This window comes from Pecten maximus, chromosome 9, assembly GCF_902652985.1.
Source record: "Pecten maximus chromosome 9, xPecMax1.1, whole genome shotgun sequence".
Lineage (NCBI taxonomy): Eukaryota > Metazoa > Mollusca > Bivalvia > Pectinida > Pectinidae > Pecten > Pecten maximus.
In genome coordinates, this window is record NC_047023.1 from 32907932 (window position 1) to 32921657 (window position 13726).

Genomic DNA, 13726 nt, shown 5'->3' on the forward strand with positions numbered 1-13726 from the left:
GTCACTCAGCTGACGGAGCGGGTCGGGGTGACTTGTACATAGTGTTAATACAGTATCTGGTCACTCAGCTGACGGAGCGGGTCGGGGTGACTTGTACATAGTGTTACATACGGTAGACTATCTGTCACTCAGCTGACGGAGCGGGTCGGGGTGACTTGTACATAGTGTTAATACAGTATCTGGTCACTCAGCTGACGGAGCGGGTCGGTGTGACTTGTACATAGTGTTACATACGGTAGACTATCTGTCACTCAGCTGACGGAGCGGGTCGGGGTGACTTGTACATAGTGTTAAATACGGTCTCTGTCACTCAGCTGATGGAGTGGGTCGGTGTGGCTTGTACATAATATTAGGAACCTGGTCACTCAGCTGACGGAGCGGGTCGGTGTGACTTGTACATAGTGTTAGATATCTGGTCACTCAGCTGACGGAGCGGGTCGGTGTGACTTGTACATAGTATTAGATATCTGGTCACTCAGCTGACGGGGCGGGTCGGTGTGACTTGTACATAGTGTTAGGTACCTGGTCACTCAGCTGGCGGAACGGGTCGGTGTGACTTGTACATAGTGTTAAATACGGTCTCTGTCACTCAGCTGATGGAGTGGGTCGGTGTGACTTGTACATAGTGTTAGGTACCTGGTCACTCAGCTGACGGAGCGGGTCGGTGTGACTTGTACATAGTGTTAAATACGGTATCTATCACTCAGCTGACGGAGCGGGTCGGTGTGGCTTGTACATAGTGTTAAATACGGTATCTGTCACTCAGCTGGCGGAACGGGTCGGTGTGACTTGTACATAGTGTTAGGTATCTGGTCACTCAGCTGACGGAGGGGGTCGGTGTGACTTGTACATAGTGTTAAATACGGTATCTATCACTCAGCTGACGGAGCGGGTCGGTGTGGCTTGTACATAGTGTTAAATACGGTATCTGTCACTCAGCTGGCGGAACGGGTCGGTGTGACTTGTACATAGTGTTAGGTATCTGGTCACTCAGCTGACGGAGCGGGTCGGTGTGACTTGAACATAGTGTTAAATACGGTATCAGGTCACTTAGCTGTCGGAGCGGGTCGGTGTGACTTGTACATAGTGTTAAATACGGTATCTGATCACTCAGCTTTTTGGTTTGGTTTGGTTTATTTTGTTTAACGTCCTATTAACAGCTAAGGTCATTTAAGGACGGCCTCCCGTGCGTGCGACATGCATGCGTGTGGCGAGTGCGTATGCGTGTTTTAGGAGGCTGCGGTATGTTCGTGTTAAGTATTCTTGTGATAGGCCGGAACTTTTGCCGATTTATAGTGCTACCTCACTGAAGCATACTGCCGAAGACACCCAGCAGGACACCCCACCCGGTCACATTATACTGACAACGGGCGAACCAGTCGTCCCACTCATAATATGCTGAGCGCTAAGCAGGAGCAGCAACTACCATTTTGAAAGACTCTGGTATGTCTCGGCTAGGGGACAGAACCCAAAGCCTTCCTCACAGCGGCGAACGCTCAACTAAAGGCCAAAAGTGAGGCATTGTCAAGAGAGGCATTAGGAAGAAGAAAGTTGTTCAGAAAGAAGAGAAAAGATAAGATCCCAAATTTAGTCGCCTCTTACGATCATGCAATGGGGGCAGCAGGTACAATTCTTACGCCCTACCTCACTCAGCTGACGGAGCGGGTCGGTGTGACTTGTACATAGTGTTAAATACGGTATCTATCACTCAGCTGACGGAGCGGGTCGGTGTGACTTGTACATAGTGTTAAATACGGTCTCTGTCACTCAGCTGACGGAGCGGGTCGGTGTGCCTTGTACATAGTGTTAAATACGGTATCTGTTCACTCAGCTGACGGAGCATGCTTCTTTGGCTCAGGAGGTAGGGCCGTGGCTTATTATACCAAAGACCAGGGTTCGATTCCTGTCGGGGCACTCAGCAGAAATGTGCCTTTCCCTATTCGGTCACACAGATGATGAGTTATTTTTGGATAACAAAACCTTGATTGACCATGTCGATCGGTAAGCATTAGAACTTGAAATTAAGGACACTAGACAGAATCTTCAACATGAACCGCTTACCTCGGCTTACCTCGGTCTTTTCTACTATTTACGTAACCAGGAGGGACAAATTACAGCTAAGCTGTGTGATAGGCCTGAACATTTCGAATTTTCTATTTCTAGATAGTAACATCCCTGCTTCCCCTACCTACGCCGTTTACATGTCCCACTTGATTCCATATTCAAGGACTTGTTCCCATTATCACGATTTTGGTGATAGATGTTGACTATTGACAGAAAGTTTCGAGAGATGCAAGTTTATGAAAGCCATGGTGTATGGTCGACATCAGGATAAAATTTACTCAGTCAAATAGGGTGGATATTTGTTGATATGCATATAGTGGTTCCGTTGTCACCATCGTAGCTCTTCTTTTGAGAGTGTTACGTAACCCGGATTTGACCTTGAGTAGTATGGCGGATGTCGTCGCTGAGCAGTCGCTTACTCTTCCAGGGCTATTCACCTTGCATCTCTCATAAAGTAAGCGTTGGTAAATCATCGCTCGTGAATGTATATGGTATACCATCAGATACCTTAATACAGACGTCTCTGATATCGTGAAATAGCATCTGATATACATGTACATTTATACATTTTCATTATTGTAAACGTACTATATAGATATGTGTACAATGTACAGATGGGGTTTCCTTTGTCAAAATTGTCTGTTCTCCATAATTATATGAAGAATGGTATTTACAATCTTAAAATGAACACTGTAAATAGTTCCTCTACAGGGCGTTTGTCTTACCACTTGTCTCTGAGGTGAGTAATTGCCGCAATATCTGTGCAACAAAATTACTCATTCCAAACCTCTTGTCGTGTCAGGGAAGATTACTGAATCTCCGGTCACACACAGGCTACAAGAATGGGGTGTTCTATGATATAAACACGAGGAGTTAAATTCCATCCCTAAATTATCAAGCATATTGCAGAACATAATGTCTATGAATTGTTAACAGGTCAGATAGTAAGTGATTTTCCGAAAGCCTTCAATGCTGAATAGAAATACATTTTTTGTCCAATGTTGTTGATACGAAGGGAATAATTATTGATATACAGAGGGGAAATGCCGGTGACATTTCGCCAAGTGATTTTGAATCAAACTCTTTCGAGGATAAAATTCAAACAACAATTTTCCATTTAACCCAAGATTTAACATTAAAAGCAACGACTTTTTAACTGACCTCGCAGCAATTATATCATGTGGTGTCAATACAAAGTATTAAATAACCTTCTCGTAGTTAATGATGTATTGTTGGCTCGTCCAATCAGCTTTTTGATATATGATCACATGGCCCTTTACTATGCTTTGTATACATAATTGACATCACGAAACAGTGCGTCCCATATATATTTCTGCAGTTTAGAATGCACAACAGACCATATATAGTAGTTGATGACCTACACCAGCTGTTACGCTAATAAGCATTTACACCCGTCATCCTGGTGAAGTTGGTGTTTGGTGTCATCAATGGAGGTTTCCGAGCAAGGATCTGACGTCAACTCCAAAACAACTTCGTGTGTTGTTGTTGATGACGTATGGCGGGTACTCCGGCCCTGGGGGTGGTACCAGGTGACCCAGGCCCCTTTCATCCTCCTGGCTTTCTTCCCGGCAGCGTGTGGCATGCTGATCCACGTGTTTATAGGTACGTCCACTCGATAGCTCCACTCACATCACGTGTTTATAGGTACGTCCACTCGATAGCTCCACTCACATCCGCTGCTAGGTCTCGTGGAGGAGATGTGTCTGTTTATATACCGATCTTTATGTAGATATATTGTATTGATTGAAATATTGTACTGATTGAAATATTGTATTGATTGAAATTGCAAGAGACAGCGAAATACAAATAACACGAGCTCAAACAGATTTCAACTTATTCGTCAATATATGTTTGACTACTCTTACCTAAAACCTTAGTTATATCATTAGTTATATCATTGAGGCGTATCTGTTATAATACAAGACCAATAATTTAAATACACAGTGTTTGTCTGACGTACCAGTCACAATCCATTGATCAGAATCGTTTTTTTTTTTAACGCGTATGACCCAGTTTGCTTTGGTGTTATTGTGACCAATATCGGGACGTGTGTTTATAAAAGATTATTCCGCTTCGCGGTCAAATGTCAATTCTTCCTGTTAATGCTACATATATCTTACTATATTGGTGACAAATTGGAACTTGTGAACAATATACACAATTTGACAAGGAGAAACTGTTTCTTCTGTGATATCTCACCCAGGTCGGTACTTTGTAGTTTCAGTCAATTTCACAACACTATAAACTTTCATATAAGTGGTGGTTCATATCAATATATCGCCAATTATCATTCATGGTACGTCAGAGTTTATAGGCAAACATTGACGAAACCTTACACAAAGCATATACACATCCAGACTTCAAATACGTTCTATAAATACTCGTTCTAACTTTCTTCAAAGATAACTTGTGTAAGTTGTTAAGTAATACTTGTGTAATACAGCGAAGTAAAACTAACAGAGAATACCGACATCACAAAGAAACTTAAGGCAAAATATGAACAATAAATTTGCATGGAGACCAGGCGTACGTCTTCTGTTCTGTGTGTTCCCTGAACCCAAACATAGCTTTTAACAATATGTATGTGTTTTGAAGAAACAATACGGAGTCAATCATTTAATGTTTCATAAAAGCTATCTATTTGACCGTGTTTTGCAAAGCACAAATTTCGGATAAATAAATATTTGTTCTAAATTGATTATGCAAAGCGCATTTTCTGCAAAACTTCGAAAATATTCCCATTTGTTAAATTAACTAATTAAGAATTATGCATCATTAGACAATTGGTAAAATTATAGGAAATATGACTAAAATAATGTTTTTGTACCCAACACTTATTACTTCTTCATACTTCCCACCTTTCACAATAAATCCCCTTTGTCAGATGGCCATTAATAATTACATGACCAGGGGGGGGGGGGGGGGGGGGGGGGGGGGGGGGGGGTGCGTTCAGTGGACAGTGATAACAAATGTTGTAGGAAAGGGAGAGAATCAATAATTAGTGGACAGTATAAAGTTCATTATTAAATCATGCAATTTAAAATCAATAATTACCTGGTTAGTACTGATTAAATCAATAATAGATGGAACGATTTACTTCAATTACACATTTAAACTTACGAAAAATAACAAACCTTTCAAATGATAATTTTTCGCCTTCAAAAACATTTCCTAAAGTCTTCAGAAGCCGTTTCCTTTTACAAAATTACACATTCAAATATACCATTTCTTGAAAGATACATAAGAAAATTACTAGAAATCCTTAAGGATTGATACTTCTTATGTATAAAAATTGCTCAACAAACACGTTTTACCTTCCCTGGCACCATATATGGATAGTGATCCAAAAGTTTCAGACTGTAGAACTTTTCCAAACCTCTTGTTATATTCTATGTTGAAATATAACTAAAGCCAGGAATTCAGTCCATATGAAAATATCCATGTGTCCATTTGGACGGAGAGACTGTGTTAGTTTTGGGATTCCCTGGTAGAAAACTTATGTATTCAGGTACATGTAATACAGGAAACCATGAAGAGGTGGGGTAGGGGGACCGACAAAGTGAGGGGCTTTTTTTCACTCGCTCTTTCTGTTTGATCGAGGTTAGAAGTATGCAGTAAGTCAGTCATTGCATGATTTCTCGTCACTCGGGATTTATTACAACCTCGCTGTGCTCAGGTGTAATAAATCCCTTATTACTCGAAAGACATGCAATAACCTATAAACAAATGTACATTATACTTACTGCATACTTCCTATCTCTCACAATGGAAAAGTGTGGGCAATAAATAACTTGTTATCACACATAATCCCCTTTCATGGCCATATGAATTTCAGCTGCTCCTTGCCAACATTGCAAAATAGACCAATTCTTTAATGTCATTGTGGAGCTTGGACGCGGTCATATTTTTGTTGTGTTCGTCAGTGCCTTAGCACCTTTGTCAATTCGAATGCTCTACTTCCACTTGAAACAACGCTTAAACGGCGAACATGTGTGGAACATTTTGACAAATTTCGCCAACCTAGTATTCTTTACCTTCGCTACAGCTTATATATAAAACACTAACCGTGTACTCTATATTATATGAGAAGTCGTCTCCCTTCCTATTACACTAAAGAGCGCAGTGTTTACAAGTTGTATAAAATAAGTAATGGTTGTTAAAATATAATCATTACTTCTAGTATTTCTAGTTATCATGAAAGGAATAGCATACATTTCAGCCGGAATTTCCTGGTTGTAACCAAATGAAGTCCCCAATTTTGTTTGTCAAGTTATTTGTGTACTGTTTTTTATTAGTATGTTATAGAAATTTTCTGATCCCCTTTTCCTAAAATCATTTTAAGATATAACGGTGAAAGTGGGTATACTATTTTTGTTTGGCAAATCAAATTGCTTCAGATAATCCTAAACACTTGTTATCAAACCGTGAAACTCTAGAAAATTTCATTAAAAGATAAAGAATAATCTGTATTGTTTTTTCAACAGATCATTAATTATCATAATTTCCTTTTTAAACATTCAGCTATCAACGGTAAGCAATCCAACTTAGCCTATATTACAGCGGGTCTTCCGCAAGGTTCAATCCTTGGCCCACTACTTTTCTTAATTTTCATAAATGACATTGTTAATAACATGAGCTGTGCCATAAAACTGTTTGCTGATGACACATCTCTGTACGTCATCGTTGAATCTCCACATCTTAGCGCTAACCTGTTAAATGATAACCTTAGTAAAATTAACGAATGGTCTAAAACATGGCTTGTTAACTTTAACCCTTCTAAAACTCTAACAATGACCGTAAGCAAAAAAACTAACAAACCGATCCACCCCTCCCTATTCATGAATAATACCATACTTACGGAAGTCACCTCACACACACATCTAGGTATTACACTCTCAGCTAACGGAAACTGGACTGATCATTTACAGCACATTATAAGTAAAGCCTCTAAAAAACTAGCTGTCCTTAGAAATCTCAAATTTAGCATTGATCGGAAATCCCTTCAAACTTTATACTGTTCATTTATTAGACCTTTACTAGAATATGGAGACATTGTCTGGGACAATATAACATTAGGCCAAAGTAAATTATTGGAAAGTATACAACTTGAAGCTGCTAGGATCATTACCGGGGCTACAAAACTTACAAGTCACGACCGCCTATATTTAGAGTCTGGTTTAGATACTCTTGTTAACAGAAGAAGAAAACATAAAATTATTAAATTTCATCAGATGGTTCATGACCAATGTCCTACCTACTTAACAAACTTGCTTCCAGCTCGCCACTCCAATATCCACTCCTACAACACAAGAAGTGCCGACTCCTTCAAATTAATTCCCTGCCGAACTAATCTCTTCAAAGACTCTTTCCTTCCCTCTTCTGTTGTTCTGTGGAACGCACTCCCTGAGGTCGTAAAAACTAACCCCTCTATTATTAATCTTAAAAAATTCCTCAATGCTGGCACTGAAACCGTACCCCTATATTACTATCGTTGTAAAACTAGATACAGTCAGATTCACCACGCACGACTCAGGATGCATTGTAGTTCTCTGAACAGTCATTTATATATACGACATCTAGTTAACAGTCCCCCTGTGTTTATGCAACTTATCTGACGAAACTACAGAGCACTTCCTTCTTCACTGTCCAAACTACCAGCACATCAGAATTCAATGTTTTAGAAACTTACCTCCCGACTACAATGTTAACATTTTATTATATGGTAACCCTGATATGCCAGACCAGTATAGCGAAAATATCTTTGATATTGTTCAAACATTTATAATGCATTCTAAAAGATTCTAGAGTCACTGGTACACGTCTAACATCACATTCTTATAATGTGTGGCTTTTATATGCGCAATATCTATACGTACCGAAAACACCATACGATTCCATACCGCAGTGACCTGGTTACCGATATAAGGTTGTCAGGTTGTAATACAATTATTTCGGTTAATACATGTGCAAATATATTTATATACATATATATATATTAACAAATTAATCCTATCGGTAAATCCATGTAACAGTTTCCTCTTCTCAATCCCACACGCTTTCCTCCCCTCCCCGCACCCCCTCACTACCTGTATTAAATAATGTAGTCCACTTTGTCAGTACCGTCATTTTGCCAATATGTTACAACTTATGGAGACAGATTAATATAAGTACACTGTACTTGTTTCTGAATCCGATCATTTTCATATAAAATACAATTTAAACTAAACATTCACGATGAAAACAACTATATTCCGAACAGATCCATTTCCCTAATGTCATAATGGTGTCTTAATTAGGGAATGATTCTCTTTTTAATTAGCTCTTCTTTCGTTCTTAATTGGTACCAAACCCTAAAAATATTACAAAACACGATTTTATAATTTCTTTGAATTTCATTTCATTAACTGAGTAAGCCAATATATAAAGATTTATTTGAGATTTTGAAATGCTTACCAATTTTCCTTCTGACCAAAAATCCTTCTGATCCAACTTGTTTTCGGAGATTTAATGAAAGTACGTTTTATTTCATCCCGCCATCTTTATATTTATGCTAGTGTCCTGTTTAAAATTTATCAGTTTTTATTTGTCTATGAAAAAATGTGAAGAACAGAGCTGGGCTGTTTGATAAAGGAAATAAAGGTGATTCGTCTGAATAAAAATGATAAAGGTTAAACAAAGCTAATTCTACCAATGGGCGAGAGTAATATTCTACTCAGCTCTTGATAAGAGCTTTGAGTTTAACTCTCTTTTTTTTCAAAAATCATTTAAGATGTTTTGTAAAGATCTTCATGAGAGTCTATCCCAAGAACAGAACATATATCAACCCGCCATCAAGGATTTATGTTTGGAAGAACAGCATTGCTGTATTTTTACTGTTTATCAAGACAACTTCAGTTTACCTACATTTACCAGAAATGTCTGGAATTGTTTTAGAAAAACTTAGACTTGTTGTGTACAAGGATATCACAGTGCCTGGTGAAGCTGGAAAATATCGCTAGAATAGGAAATATGGAAGATAAAAGGTATTAAACCGAGGCCATTCGATATTCAAACAGCCAAAAACTATCATCATAATGGCTACATGAACTTTGGACGATACCCTTAATCACATCAACTGCAATCTAAAACGTCAGCTGAAGCGTAGCGTTGGACTTGTATTGAAGATCCCCTCCTATACAGATCGAAGTTTTCATCCCATTCCACAGGTCACTAGTCCTACCACTCTATCTCCGTTATTTGATCACCATATCCAAAACCGGACTAAATATTTATCCAAATTGTAGAACAGACGCAAGCGTGAGCGGGAGTTATTCGGATATTCTGAATCGCTGAAGAGAAAGATATTGTGGAACAGGAAAGTATGTTCATAAACGGGTCTAAACTAGAATCTAGAACTAAGAGTAAGTACCAGGAGACTCTCCTAAATGAGAATACGTCTACATGATATACTTCAGTAGTGTGGGTATTTGTATAGGCTGTCAAATGATACGTTTTGTACGTTATACGCTCACAGGGATTTACACCAGACACACTTACGGACAGAACACCGATATGGGACTAAAGAGGCGTTTTAGGGTAAATAAATCATTTTTCCACATATGTTAGAAAGGCCGATTATATTGTTTGCACTAATTTTCACCAAATCCAAATCCCTACACCAGACATAGTGTCAAGGCCAGAGGACTACAAGTAGGGTATCGACAAACCTCGGGGTATTACAGTCCACCAGTAGGGTATCGACAAACCTCGGGGTATTACAGTCCACCAGTAGAGTATCGACAAACCTCGGGGAATTACAGTCCACCAGTAGGGTGTCGACAAACCTCGGGGTATTACAGTCCACCAGTAGGGTATCGACAAACCTCGGGGACGTACAGTCCACCAGTAGGGTATCGACAAACCTCGGGGTATTACAGTCCACCAGTAGGGTATCGACAAACCTCGGGGACGTACAGTCCACCAGTGGGGTATCGACAAACCTCGGGGTATTACAGTCCACCAGTAGGGTATCGACAAACCTCGGGGACGTACAGTCCACCAGTAGGGTAGCAACAAACCTCGGGGACGTAGTCCACCAGTAGTGTATCGACAAATCTCGGGGTATTACAGTCCACCAGTAGTGTAACGACAAACCTCGGGGATGTACAGTCCACCAGTAGTGTAACGACAAACCTCTGGGACGTACAGTCCACCAGTAGGGTATCGACAAACCTCGGGGTATTACAGTCCACCAGTAGGGTATCGACAAACCTCGGGGTATTACAGTCCACCAGTAGGGTATCGACAAACCTCGGGGTATTACAGTCCACCAGTGGGGTATCGACAAACCTCGGGGACGTAGTCCACCAGTAGGGTATCGACAAACCTCGGGGTATTACAGTCCACCAGTAGGGTATCGACAAACCTCGGGGTATTACAGTCCACCAGTAGGGTATCGACAAACCTCGGGGTATTACAGTCCACCAGTGGGGTATCGACAAACCTCGGGGTATTACAGTCCACCAGTAGGGTATCGACAAACCTCGGGGACTAACAGTCCACCAGTAGGGTATCGACAAACCTCGGGGTATTACAGTCCACCAGTAGGGTATCGACAAACCTCGGGGTATTACAGTCCACCAGTAGGGTATCGACAAACCTCGGGGTATTACAGTCCACCAGTAGGGTATCGACAAACCTCGGGGTATTACAGTCCACCAGTGGGGTACCGACAAACCTCGGGGTATTACAGTCCACCAGTAGTGTAACGACAAACCTCGGGGTATTACAGTCCACCAGTAGGGTATCGACAAACCTCGGGGTATTACAGTCCACCAGTGGGGTACCGACAAACCTCGGGGTATTACAGTCCACCAGTAGTGTAACGACAAACCTCGGGGTATTACAGTCCACCAGTGGGGTATCGACAAACCTCGGGGACGTAGTCCACCAGTAGGGTATCGACAAACCTCGGGGTATTACAGTCCACCAGTAGGGTATCGACAAACCTCGGGGTATTACAGTCCACCAGTAGGGTATCGACAAACCTCGGGGTATTACAGTCCACCAGTAGGGTATCGACAAACCTCGGGGTATTACAGTCCACCAGTAGGGTATCGACAAACCTCGGGGTATTACAGTCCACCAGTAGGGTATCGACAAACCTCGGGGTATTATAGTCCACCAGTAGGGTGTCGACAAACCTCGGGGTATTACAGTCCACCAGTAGGGTATCAACAAACCTCGGGGTATTACAGTCCACCAGTAGAGTATCGACAAACCTCGGGGTATTACAGTCCACCAGTAGGGTATCGATAAACCTCGGGGAATTACAGTCCACCGGTAGGGTATCGGCAAACCTCGTTGACTTAAGGGGCATCTAAACAGCAAATCCAGTCAAAACATTGATATTTTACAGGCCTATAAATCCCTATTATGGTGCAATGTCACAGAAGTAACATGATGAACTTTTAGTATGTATCATGGCAAACCCTTGGTCTTGTTGTTGACATGTAATTTGTTAAGCTGTTTGTAAATTTCAACAAAACGTAAGAAAAATGCATGTTTCAGGGGGACATAATTAACTCATTTGTATCCCATATATTACACAAACTTGCCATGTCGTTTTGCTCACAATTGTCTAAAGCACAAAATAGGAGCATTGGTTTGACCAGCTTTGACGTTATTATATGTATAAAAGCTGTTTTTATTTTGACCTTGAATTGCAAATGGCGGTCGTGAACGATATCACACAAATATGGCATATAAGGAGGTATTTAAAACATCAAAAATGCTCTTATTAGACAATATAAAGTATTCTTGAAGTGGCAAGAAGACTGCTTTTATGAAAAAATGTTCAACCGTTGAGTTTGGGGTAAAATATGCCTATTTGTGAAAAAGGCTGCAAACTCACCATTTTAACAAATTGACATTCAAATGTTCATGTTACTATGATGAGATGTCTAAAAAGTACGATATAGGAGTTTTGTTATTAACTGAAATGCCTCCTTTAAGCCATATTTGTGTAATATTATTCTCAGCTGCCATTTGCATTTCAAGGTGAAAACAAAATAAGTGTTTATACGTACATACAGTAAAATCCGGTCAAACAAATGCTCCTACCCTGTGCTATAGACACTTGTGAACATAACAGCATGGCTATTTTTCAGGTTTGATCATTTGCGTGACTTGGAATTATTCCATGCCAAATCTTACCACAAAGTTACTCTACAGAAGAAACTGGTAGCATCTATAGCATATTATTGGTGATTATAAGAAGCTACATGTCCAAACAAACATTTTGGTATATTACATGACATTTTTTGTGCAAATCTTAAGGTATTTATTCGTGTTTGAAATTCAACACTATTCTGCTATATAGATGACCCTTAAATCCACTATCATCGCAATGGAAAAGAGCTTACCATATATTTAATAATCTCAAACATCAGGTACTGTAGTCCACCATTAAAGATTACCATCCATTAATTTCAAACCTCGGGGAATGAAGTCCAACAGTGGAGCCAACCATCTAAAAATTCGGAGACTGAACCCGTCAGCAAAGCTTCCCATCCACCGATCTCGAGGACTAAAGTCTACCAGAAGATCTTACCATTCTTTGATATCAAACTCCAGCGACTAAAGTCTACCAGTAAATCTTACCATTCTTTGATATCAAACTCCAGCGACTAAAGTCTACCAGCAGGGTAATGCCAAACCCGGGAACTGAAGTCTACCAGTTAAACTTGCAACGCACAATCTTAAATCTCGTGGACTGAAGTCTACCAGTAAAGCTTACCATGCACAATCTTAAATCTCGGGGATCAAAGTCTTCCAGTAAAGCTTACCACTTACCAATTATCAACATCCGGGGACTAAAGTCTTCTAGTAAAGCTTACAAAAAAACTTGTACAAAATACACGCAAATCAGCATCGCTTTGAAAGGTTCGTAATAGATAGAGTTAATGTAGGGGAATGAATAATAGAGTTAATGTAGGGGAATGAATATTGAACGATGTAACACAGTTCGTCTTTGGAAGATAGAATGGGATGACCTAGATTACGATTTTATTTTTACCTGCGTGTCGTGATAGGGATGACCTACATTACGATTTTATTTTTACCTGCGTGTCGTGATAGGGATGACCTAGATTACGATTTTATTTTTACCTGCGTGTCGTGATACGTCATCTGATAAAACAGCCATTGGACTTGTTTCGTGGTCCTCATGAGGGTATCGATTGTAAATAAAACGATGATAATTTATACATGAGGTTTGACTGATAGCAACATTACGTGATCCGACTGAACATGTATTAACAGTATCTACATCGTATACGGCTTTAATTGAAGGTGACTACACCTCCGCTGTGCACACTGTATCAAGAAGTTACGGTGTGCAATCTCTTGTCGGTCAGGCCGGCGGGAGAACGAGACCGCCAATTGAAACCGGCTACGAGTTGACCGTACATGTGATACACACGGAATCCTCGGGCTTTATCTGTGACACAATCGGACTGAAACCGCTACCAAGTTGACCGTACATGTGATACACACGGAATCCTCGGGCTTTATCTGTGACACAATCGGATTGAAACCAGCTACGAGTTGACCGTACACGTGATACACACGGAATCCTCGGGCTTTATCTGTGACACAATCG